Source organism: Mustela nivalis, assembly GCF_964662115.1.
Source record: "Mustela nivalis genome assembly, chromosome: 12".
NCBI classification, from domain to species: Eukaryota; Metazoa; Chordata; class Mammalia; order Carnivora; family Mustelidae; genus Mustela; species Mustela nivalis.
Window position 1 is genome coordinate 77315422 of NC_139031.1, and position 12536 is coordinate 77327957.

The window sequence follows — 12536 nt, forward strand, 5'->3', positions numbered from 1 at the left end:
TAATATGTAACAGTAGGCTGTTGATAAATATGATGGTTCAATTTAATATAAGATGTTCAAATTAAAAGTTCTCTTTAATTTACTGGTTTGTGAATTCTAGGTCTTCAAATCCTGAAGCTTTTAAATAGGTTTTTCTGAGATATTTGCTATATTTACACTCTCCTGTGTGTATTAAACATTGGCTGTGGGCTGAAAAGTATGCCATTAAATATGACTACAGGCCTATTTATAGGTATATAGACAACTTGATGGGCATATTTTAAAAATTACAAATTCATGTCTGTTTTCTAGTTTCATGATGACATTTTGTTATTACGTATTTTCTCAAACACCATGTCCTAAAAGTAAAATTGTCTTCATGTGGTGGACAGAGGTCATAACTGTTAAGTCAGGAAACCACTGGTGCATTGAGATTTCATTCAATTTACAGAGCATTATTTTATTTTTTTTGGCTTTGTTTCTAGAATTAAATCTATTATGAGAAGCAACTCAGCTCTATGTATAGGTATTTATTTTTATAGCAGTATAAATTCACCTGAAGAGTTGCTTGGAAAACTTGGAAAATGTGGTTTTTAATAGGACTTTAAAGTAATGTTTATGGTTTGTGTCCTTAGAAAGAACAGGTGTTTCCAATTGATGTATTATCAATTATCATCCAATTAAGTATTGATCATTTACTTAATATATGTACCTTAATCCATATGAACTAGGTTAAAGAAGAGGTTGAAGTTGTCACTATTTTTTTCACACTATTCACTTCAGATTTGGAAGTGTGAAATGAAAGATACAATGACTTATGTGGGTTCTATTACAGGTAATGATACTGATTAACCATCTAATCACAAAAGAAGTTGGGCAGAATTACTAAATAATTTCTGACTCTGAAAAATCCTAGGTGGATTGAGCCTTGAAGCACAATTTAGTAGCTCTTTTTTTAAATTGATCCACCTCAGTGCTTTAATATGGAAGAATTATATACCAACTCAGAGATACTGCTTTATTTCACGCACAAAGTAGACTATTTTTGTATAAAGGCAATGTTTTTGGCACTTTAGATACTTTGATTCTAATATATGAATTTTATAATTGGTTCCTTTACCCATTTCTAGACATGCTTTGAGTCTGTTTTAAAAACTAAATGCCTTTACTATAAGCATGGGCTAATTGTATTGAAAAGAATAATCTTCTAAGTGATATTCATACTGATACGGGTTTAAGAAGTTTATCTCAGTAGTTTATATACTGTTAATTTTCTCAGACTAGTGCAGTTGAAAAGAATCACACCATTCAGTAGCCATTGAGACAGCATAGCATAAACTAGCATATTGTAAAATAGCATAAAAGAGAAGTTCTATCCTATATGGGATTCTGTGTTGAGATCTCCTTTTTTTGGAAGTGTCAGGAAGTTTTTTGAAGAGGAGGTTCTGAAACAGGAGGGTGACATCTCTGTGGGACCATGAAGACAAAAAAGGAGGTCCCCCTAAATAGAGGAAACACAATATACAAAGTTTCAGACTAACGAACAGATGGAAAACAAAGGGGAGAAAGAAGTTTACCGTAAATGAAACTGGATAAGTAGTAAAGAACATGTCACAGGGCATCTCTTTGCTGAGTTACAGTTTGGATTTCCTTCCCATGGCCATCAAAGGCACCGTCTTTTTTTTTTTTTTTTTTTTCTTTACGCTGTCCGCTAGCCCCTGGATTCCTCCAACTCGTGCTTTCTGAATGTCATTTCTCTAAACTAAACCTAAGGTGATTTTCTGAAGTGTATGCCAGATTATATCACACACCCCACAGCTTAAACTCTCCAGCAGTCCTCATCAAATTTGGAATATCTCAGAAATTTCTTAACAGGGACCCATGCGATCTCTTCTCTACCTGCCTCATAACTTCACTGTTCACTCCCCACGTTTAACCCCTCCTCTCGCTCTGCTCCAACCACTGACCTTGCCGTTTGCTGGATGTGCCAGCCTCATCCCCATCCCAGCCCTGTGTTGGGATCTCTCTCTCTCTCTTCTCAAATCTTTGCCTGGCTCATTCCCATGTACAGGTTTCTTCTTAAGTTTTACTACCACAGAGAGGCTTCCCTTACCTCATTCTCTAAATAAATCTTCCTGGAACACCTGAACGGGTCAGTCGGTTAAATGCAGGATTCTTGATATCGGCTCAGTCATGATCTCAGAGTCCTGAGATTGAGCCCCGCATCAGGCTTCATGCTGAGTGTGGAGCCTGCTTGGGATTCTCTCTCTCTCTCTTTCCCTCCGCCTCCCTACCCTGCACGTGCTCTCTCTCTAAAGATAATTTAATAATAATAATAATAACAATAATAATAGTAAAGCAGTGTGTTGTACTTTTTGTTTCTTTACAGGCAAATGTGGATTGTTTTTTGGTTGGTTGGTTTGATTTTGGTCCTCTTTCCATATTCATTCACTATTTTGTCTCACTATCTCAGAAACTTCTTGGAGCACTTTAATTATTACAGAATTCTTCCTTACGGGTCAAATCTTCCATCCTGGAGTTTCAGAACATTTATCTTAATGTTGCAATCTAGAACATTGGAGATTTAAATTTTATTCTGTTGCTACCCCATAGGAATTCAACTAGGTGGCATGAGATCCTTTAATTCACTTATAGTTTTTCCATTATGGAACTTGGGTCACATCTTTGACACAGGAATTCTAAGGCAGAAGCATGGTTAGGGTCTAGTTAGTGCTTCACTGGCACTTTGAATTCCTGCTAAGCCCTAAGATGTCTTATCTACTGAATTAATTAAACTTAGCACTAATTAACATAAGAATCACAAAATAATGTGCACAATGTACATAAGTGAAGCAGGGAATTATCTTAGATAATTTTATGCAGTTATGTAATGTTCCCTAGTGTCTGTAAGAGTGAACTCTGTCCCTTTTGTAGACCCTGTCATTCTGGCATCAAAGTCATAGCCTCAAAGCCAAAATCTATTTTCTGATAACATTTATGTAATCAGGGCACCAGTTGGCTAAGCATCTGCCTTCAGCTCAGGTCATGATCCCGGAGTCCTGGGATCAAACCCCACATTGGGCTCCTTGCTCAGCAGGGAGCCTGCTTCTCCTCCTGCTCCTTACCTCACTTGTGCTCTCTCTCTCTGCAACGCACACTCTCTCTGTTTCAAGTAAATAAATCAAATCTTTAAAAAAAGATTATGTAACCAAACAGTTTTGTCTTGTAGCCTACTTCCTTTGACAGATATAAATTTTTAACTCTAAGATGGAAGAAAATTCCTGCCTTTTTCCTTACGTCCTTCAGTCTGCGCCCCAGGAAAATTCTCAAGAGAGAGAACAGAAACAAAGGCAACATGTATTCCTTCCCATGAGGTTAAGCTCACTACCCAGATGTGACTTGATAATGATGTATTTTCATCACGGTTGAGAAAGAGCACAGGAAGAAGTATGCTGTCTAATGAAAGGTAGTATGTACACAATGATTTTCTCACTTTCATTAGTGAAACACTTCAACTAGAATGCTTAATGGAAGCCAAATAGTTAAAAATAGATAGAAAGTGGCAGAGGATGATCCAATAACTGTCAGTAAAATGACATGTGTAATTTGAGTAAATTACAATTTGAGTAAATGAGATAACCTTTACCACCTTCCCATCACTAAGTCTGGCAACTGTAGATCCTAGTCACATTGATGCCGTCTCCCTAGGTTGACATTTGACAACATCTGTATGTCCTCAGCATGGATTTGCCAACTGTCAGTGAAGAGCTTTACTTTATGATTTGGTGCGAATAATTCTCAAATCTCCTAGTAACTGCATAGCTTTCGTATTCTGTGGAATATACAATGTCTCTTCTCTAGAAATATCAGAGTCCTGTTCTCTATATGACCATTTTAAATTTACTTCTCTGCGTAAATAAACCAGAGCACCAAAATGTGCTCTGCGTGCCCTTTATCTTTCTTCTATACAGTGAGATTGATTTACATCATTACTTCACATGATGAATAACTTCAGCAAGGAAAGTTAATATAGCATAGGGGAGAATCAGGGGAGAAGGTGACATCATCCACTGGGAGAAATACATTGTAAATTCAAAGAATCTGTTTGGTGCTAGAAGGGGTCTAATTCACTCAGATTTCTTGATCTTAAAAAATAGCATTTTTGACTGATTTCTTTAAAAAAAGACATGTATTTCAGAAATAGCACAGTTTGCCAGTGATGATACATGCCACTCTCTGCACTAAAATAAGCTACATTTCAAATGATATCACCTCTGTGTGCCTTAAAAAATCCCAGGCTGAGTGTTAAAGCTGTTTTTTCTTACCCTTAGACTTATTGAACAAGGATAAAGCTTTTTGAATAATAAGGAAAACTCCCTACTAAAATCTTTTTATTCTAGACTTTAAGCCAGGATCCTATTGCAAAACAGATGGTAATTCATGAGCTGATTTTTACAAGAATATGTTTTGCTTCACTGATTGCTGTTTTGATAGCTATTTTTAAGATTTTTGGAACCCTTTAATATGTATTTCTGAAAGTAATTTCCATAACCTAAAGTAAAAATTTTTATTTCTGTCAATTTTATTTCTGTCAGAATATACAGAATTAAATAATGACTGTGATGGCCAAGTATGATTTAAAAATTAATAATTAATAGGGGTTTCTTTTTATTACTCTTTTTGAAAAACAAGGTAAATCAGTCTGTTAAAACTGACTTTGATGAAATTACCTGTTTTATAATTGTGGTATTTATGTGTGTCAGTAAAGATTAGTCAGGTATTAAAGATTGGCTTTATAAATCATAATTATTCTTTCTATAGCTCTTTTTTCATTACTAATGTATTTTTCTCATGATACTTCTTTTTGACTAAAATCTTGCACTTGAAAATGTAGCTGTTTTAAAATTGAAATAGGAGGGGCGCCTGGGTGGCTCAGTGGGTTAAGCCGCTGCCTTCGGCTCAGGTCATGATCTCAGAGTCCTGGGATCGAGTCCCACATTGGGCTCTCTGCTCAGCAGGGTGCCTGCTTCCTCCTCTCTCTCTGCCTGCCTCTCTGCCTACTTGTGATCTCTCTCTGTCAAATAAATAAATAAAATCTTTAAAAAAATAAATAAATAAAATTGAAATAGGAAATACTATTTTAAGGTGTTTTCTAAAATAAATGACAATAAAATAATTTATGGGAGTTAATTATTAGGATATAAAAATAAAACTAATGTGTATACATATACATATTACATATACACATTATATATCACAGATTACATTTTATTTCTATATTTTATATATATATATATATACACGCATATACATAAATGTCAGTGAGTGAAAACCAGAAAGTTTTTAAGTTAATCTCATCAGTTTAGTGTTAAGTAGTTAAAATTGCTGTAGTCCATATGTAAAGATTGATTTGAAAACAAAGCTGTTTAGACTGAAGGAGAAAAAAAATATCAGATCATTTATAGTGTCCTTAAACAGATGTCTACATTTCAAAATAGGCAAATGAGCGTAATTACAAGAAACACTTAAAATGTGCCACTTAAATATCTGGACATGCCAGTTTAACACAGGGGAGTTATGTATTAATAGAGCATTGATTATTGTTGACCCAGTTTAAAAGCATAGAGCATTATTTAACATTAATTAGCTTCTTAAGTATATTACTATAGTATTAGTTTCTGATCAATTCACTACACTCTCTTTTGGACAGTTGTGCAATTTGTAACTGACTCCGTAGTGCAGCTGCATACATATTCTGCCAAATACATCCCTTCCTAACATGCACACAAGCACTTTTGCATATTTGTAGGAATTTCTAAAAATTACTGATTATTTACAATTGTCTAATCTGCATTAACTTTGGAAAAAATTGGGAAACAACTAAAATAGCTACAATACAAAAATTTGGAAATTTGATTTTATACTTTGAGGTATATTGTATATAGAGGCATCACAATGTATCCTAGTAGTTGTGTGACATTTGTCATCATCATATTCAACATCAGAACACTGAAATCCCTCCTTATCCATGGTTTTGCTTTCAGTGGCTTCAGTTTCAATAGTCAACCACACTCTGGAAGCAGATGATCCTCCTTCTGAAGTATTGTCAGAAGGTCAATAGCAGGTTAATGCTCTGTCATCCCTTACTTTATCCCGTCATACAGGCACTTTGTCATCGAGCATCATCACAAGAAGGATGAGTAGAGTACAGTAAGATATTTTGAGAGAGAGGGAAAAAGAGACCATATTCACATAACTTTTTTTTTTTTAGATTTTATTTATTTGACAGACAGAGATCACAAGTAGGCAGAGAGGCAGGCAGAGAGAAGGGGGAAGCAAGCTCCCCACTGAGCAGAGAGCCTGATGCAGGGCTCTATCCCAGGACCCTGAGATCATGACCTGAGCCAAAGGCGAAGGCTTACCCACCTTAAGCCACCCAGGCGCCCCTCACATAACTTTTATTATAGTATATTGTTGTAATTGCTCTCTTTTATTACTGTCATTAATCTCTTACTTTAACTTAGAAATTAAATTTTTTTTGCACATTTTAATTTTTTTTTAATAACCATATAATGTATTTTTATCCCCAGGGGTACAGGTCTGTGAATCACCAGGTTTACACACTTCACAGCACTCACCATAGCACATACCCTCCCCGGTGTCCATAACGCCACCCCCCTCCCCCCAGCAGCCCTCAGTTTGTTTTGTGAGATTTAGAGTCACTTATGGTTTGTCTCCCTCCCAATCCCATCTTGTTTCATTATTCTTTTCCTACTCTTCTAAACCCCCCTATCTTGCATTACCACTTCCTCATATCAGGGAGATCATATGATAGTTGTCTTTCTCTGATTGACTTATTTCACTAAGCATGATACCCTCTAGTTCCATCCATGTCGTCACAAATGGCAAGATTTCATTTCTTTTGATGGCTGCATAGTATTCCATTGTGTATATATACCACATCTTCTTTATCTATTCATCTGTTGATGGACATCTAGGTTCTTTCCATAGTTTGGCTATTGTAGACATTGCTGCTGTAAACATTCGGGTACATGTGCCCCTTCGGAGCACTACATTATGAATTAAATTTTGTCACAGATATGTAGCTAGAGGAAAGAAAAGTTTATAATGTTTGGTACTCTCCATGGTTTCAGGTATCCACTGAGGGTCTTGGAACATGTCTCCCATAGAAAAGGAAGGACTACTGCCTATGTTTCTAATGGGTGTGTATGTATATATGTCCATATATACAATATACATACATAAAAACTTCATGCTTTTGTGGCTTCATATAACTAATACATTATTTTCACATGCAGTTGCTTGGTTGAGATCCAAACCACTTATTTTCTGTAGGCTTTATGTTTATTTTATGTCACAGGCTAAAGATGAGGAACCTGAAGTTCCATCCCCAGCCCTAGATTAATTCCATTTGCATCAAATGAAGCCCTGGATTTAATAGCATTTTCTTTTTGGTACTGTTCTGTATCGTGAATTATGTGTAGAATTTGAATTAGGAGAGCACTAGAACAAGTGTGATGAGGTAAAGAGAGTTCAGTGAACTGGCTAGTTTAAACTGCTTCAGTTTATTTAGGCTGAAACTATGAACAACAACAGGATTTTTTTAAAAAATCTGTTTTATTTTAACCTCAAGAAGAAGGTGCAAGGGATTCAAATTAAAACAGTCAAAAAATTCAACCTTAATGCTTGAAAACAGCATAAGAAACCATTAAGCTAGATTTTACAGAACAGCTTTTGCAGAATTTTTTTGGTCAAAATAATTTTATGAAATGGCAAATAAAAACTGAGTTTATTTTCCTCTTGAGGAAATAAAAATTCAGTAGAAATAGAAGATTTGTAACAGAAGGTGATTATGCTTGTCTCTCCCTTCTCCTCTAGTGGCTGATTATATATGTTTATGAAAAAGTATATATACATAAACATTGTTTGGGCTGTTTATTAAGCTATTCTAGCTACATGAATAAATTGCTCATAGTAAGTTGAACCATGTTTTAATTTCTGATCTATTAAGTAGTGTATTTTAGCATGACAGGAGCTAGGCAAGTCCCCATTGTTTGTTTTTCGATAAAGCTCAGCCCTAATCATAGAGCTGAATCTCCAGGCCTAGAAACTACTTAGATGGCTTAGTCATTTACTTCTTTGAACCTTGTTATGAAATCTCTACCGCAAGTACTAATTACTGCTAATTGTAGAGAATTTTATAATACTTCATGAAAGACTTGATATCACAATATTAATTTTGCTTTTGAAGTGAATAAATGTGCATGAATTTCTTCAGAGTGTCATAAGTATTAAAACAAGAGAAGTGTTTGTAACAGAAAAAACAATGCTATATTTAGGAAAAGCTTCTTTCCTGGTGGTTTTGCTGTTTTTCCCTTTATGGTAGGAGGTGATGCCTATAAATGCTCACTTAAATTTAGAGCACTCAATAAGCTCAGGTTCCATTAATTACCCATTTGGAGAAGTACCGAATCACCCATCCAAGTATACCACTATTCTCATGTCGTTGAATGCGTAGAATTGAGAATTGGAAAGAGAAGTTAACCTCTTAGAATGTCTAGTAAATATTTAGTAAACATATTGTCATATTTATATAAGCCCATGAATTTTATCTTCTAGAAGACTAAGTAAAATATTCCTTGCCAATTTTTTAACTTGACTGCCTCCTTTTCTCACTTGTTTACAATATTGTCTTCCCAAAGAATCAAATGGTTCAGCAGTTGATATGGAATAAGGACCATGGTCAAGTACTGCACAAGGAAAATTTGCTCTTTAATTTGTGGGGAGCTATTTCACCTGATTTGGACTTATGAAAAATAAATATTTAATTCATTGCAAACATATGTAGATGAAAAGCAACTCTGAACTATTTTATTGTCGTGTTCCAAAGTTGTAGTCTAGGCCCAAGGATGGATAATCAATGAGACAGAAACAAAAAGCCGTAGAGATTTCTGTGATTTTGTGGTTAGGCTTTTTAAGAATCTAAACATAAAATACCTTTCTTATCCCAAGATAATTTAGTAGATACTTGACACCACTATTAAAATGCTCATTATGTTTTTCATGACTTTTGATAGATAGTTATTGAATCATTCCTCAAATTGCTAGTGATCTAGTGCTGTAGAAGACATATCACATAAGTATATCATAATTCCAGTATACCATGTACAGAATCATAGCATAATTAGAGATGTGCACTTCACAGCATTTGAAATTGAGTTAATTTTGTTGTGAAAGATTGCCAATAAGGAAATATTTTATAGAAACATTGCAGGTCACTACCATCTCGCTTTTGGGATCAGTAATTGTTATTAATATGGAATAATTCTCAGGCAGGCAGTACTACCAAATTCGGTAAGCGGGAATTGTTGTTGTTTTTTTATTATTAGTCCTGTGACATTTTTGTGATAATCTGGGATGTACACACAACATTCTGTTTTGATAATTGCACATGTGCCACCTTGTGCTGCTGTTAGGACAGCTAAGGCCACCCTGTTTTGTAGGATTGCTTTGCACATCTGTGTGACTTCAATATTAAGTAAGGAGATGCTATTTGGTGAATCATTGAGTGCCCTCATGGTGTATTTATTAAGGGATTCTACATGCTAAATGGCATTCTCTAGTCCTACAGATGGAGAAAAATAGATGTTAAGTGATCATACCATTTAAAAACAGATCATGTCCATCTTTGCTTTATTTTGGGAAGATTAGCTGGAGTAGTGATTGTTTTAGTAATGCATCCATGAATCTGGGCAAAACCTAAGGTACAACGACCTATCCCCACCCTGGAGGAAGCCAGGGCCCCAGGTTAGTTCCAAATATCCAGTGGGTTCTATTTTGGAGCAAGCCATCTGATGCCAGGTAGTATGTAGAAGATTAAAGAAAAGATTGCTGAAAAGAAAAAGGAGAATGTGTATTTTACTTTTTTTATTTATGTTTCTGTGTTCAGATAAGTTTTCATGTTAATTCTTGGAAACTTTTATTAATTTTATTATTCTACTTCAGATTCGCCACATAAGGCATTTAACACATTTTCTGAGAAGGACATATAGTCATTGTCTCAGAGTGGCCTAGTAGAGCAATGAATGATGCTTTGCCCTTGAAGAAGGAATCAGCCTTAGATCATGGTTACTAGAATCCAGGGTGCTAGTCCAAAATCACCATGTAAAAGTTAAATGAGAAAATATGCACTATCTATGTTCATTTTCCAGTATTCTGTTATTTTAATTCTCATCCTATCAAGTTTTCACTGCCTTTAGGTTATGTGAATGCTTTTAAATGACTTCTTTGTTTCTCTTTATGCTCACTGGTCATCAAACCTTCTATTTTGCTGCCCCAATAAATTTTTGAAGTAGTAACTATAGAAAGAGTGGTTTTAAATTTAGTAATAATAATGATGTTGGGTGATTAAAAGGAAGAGAAAAAGGAGGTCATCGGTAGCTTAAAATATTTTCTTTTCTCCTGGGAAAATAATCAAGAAAACATAATGATAAGTGAAGGCATAAACTAATTAAGAAATATATCTGTATATTCATACATCAATGTGTCTTTGTAATGAAATGAAGAATTTAGAAATATAATGTGTCTTACTTCCGAAACCATTATCATTAGCCTCACTTTAATTTTTATACCCTCATAGTTATTAAATATTTGATCTTACAGCACTGAAGTATCAAAATGTATTTCTTTAATCCTTTAAAGCAAATTAATCATTTATATATTGTTCATTGAAGGTTTTGTCGTGGTCTAGGCCTCCGTAGACCTTTAAAGGCAACAACTCTTATGCTTCTATGTTAAGCTTGGTAAATTGATGCCTTATGTGATTTCCAAGGCCATGATTCTTAAAAGTCCTATCATGATTCTTAAAAGTCCAAAGCACCACCATCCAACTAAATTTTAACTGTGTCTGTACAGAAAAAGGGGTTAGCTTTGTTTGGGTGGGCTCTGGAACTCAAACGGTCCCTTAGGTGAAGCTCTCGTATTTTTACTATGACACAGACCTATATTCATGTCATTAAGAAGGGAGAACACCTCTCATTATTCTAATCTCTTATAGCAAGAAGAACAAAACACAGTTGAAATTTTCAGGAAATCATGTGGCCACACCATGATTATTCTTCAGTGTCTATAATACTGTTTTAGTGAAACCCGAAAGTGAGGTTGGGTGGCATTGGTTAATTGCAAACAATTGAGTCTATTTGTCCCTATGTAATAGTGTAGCTTATTTACTAAATTTGTAAAAATTATGAAAAGGGAAAAACTATCATCACATTCACCTAGCATTGAGCATTTCAAATATGCAACAGAATACTATTGCCAAAATTAGACAAAGTCTATAAAAGCATATTAGATCATAATTACTCATGTGAGAACTACATTTTATCATATTCTAGTTTACTATACAAAAGCTTTTGAGCAGTTCAGAGAGTTGATACAGTTTAGAAAGTTGAAAAATTTTACTTTCTATGATAGAAATAATAATGAAGACTAAAAAATATTATGACTAGTAGAGTTTATTATAAAATGAGGCATAGTATTTTTTTCAAATACAAAAAGTTGTATCTTAGATTTTAGTATTTCTTAAATATTGATTTATTTATTTTAGAGGGTGGTGCTGGGCAGAGAGAGAGAGAGAGAAAGTCTCAAACTGATTCTGTACTGACTGCCAAGCCTAAAGCAGGGTTCAATCTTACGACTTTGTGGGTGCCTTTTTTTTTTTCCATTTTCTTGATAAGGACTTTTGATGGACAACAGTTTGAAATTTTCAATGAAGCTTCACTTGTCTGCTTTTTCTTTTGTTACTCAAATTTTTGACGTCCTCTCTAAAATCCAAGGTTATAAAGATTTACTTCAATTTTTTTTTTCCCTTAAGAGTTTTATGGTTTTGGGGGGCGCCTGGGTGGCTCAGTGGTTTAGGCCTCTGCCTTCGGCTCAGGTCATGATCTCAGGGTCCTGGGATCGAGCCCCACATCGGGCTCTCTGCATAGCGGGGAGCCTGCTTCCCCCTGCCTCTCTGCCTACTTGTGATCTCTCTCTGTCTATCAAATAGATAAATAAAAATCTTTAAAAAAAAAAAAAGAGTTTTACAGTTTGGGCTCTTTCATTTAGGTAGACCATCATTTTTGAGTTAATTTTGTATAGGGAATGAGGTAGGTGTCCAGCTTCATTCTTTTGCATATGGATATACACCATCATTTGTTGAAGAGATTGTTCTTTCCCTATTGAATGGCTTTGGCACCCTTGTGCAAAATCAATTAGCCGTATATGTAACAGTTGATTTCTGCACTCTCAGTCTGTTCTGTTACTTTTAGGTTCTTATACCAGTACTGCGCTCTTTTGATTACTATTGCTTTAAAGTCGCTCTCATAAGAAAGTATGGGTCCTCCAACTGTTTTTTCCTTTTAAATACTATTTTGGCTGATGGGGTCTCTTTGAAATTCCATATGAATTTGATAGACTTTTCTATTTCTAAAAAAGAAGACCGTTAGAATTTATTTTTATTTAAGTTAAAGTTAGTAACATATAGTGTAGTATTG

General features: G+C 34.9%; 1 protein-coding gene across 8 annotated transcripts in view; it reads left to right on the forward strand.

The window, feature by feature from the left end:
• Nucleotides 1-12536, forward strand: part of PCLO (piccolo presynaptic cytomatrix protein) — a 407515-nt gene that overhangs the window by 224365 nt on the left and 170614 nt on the right. The gene's annotated exons all lie outside the window — the stretch shown is intronic.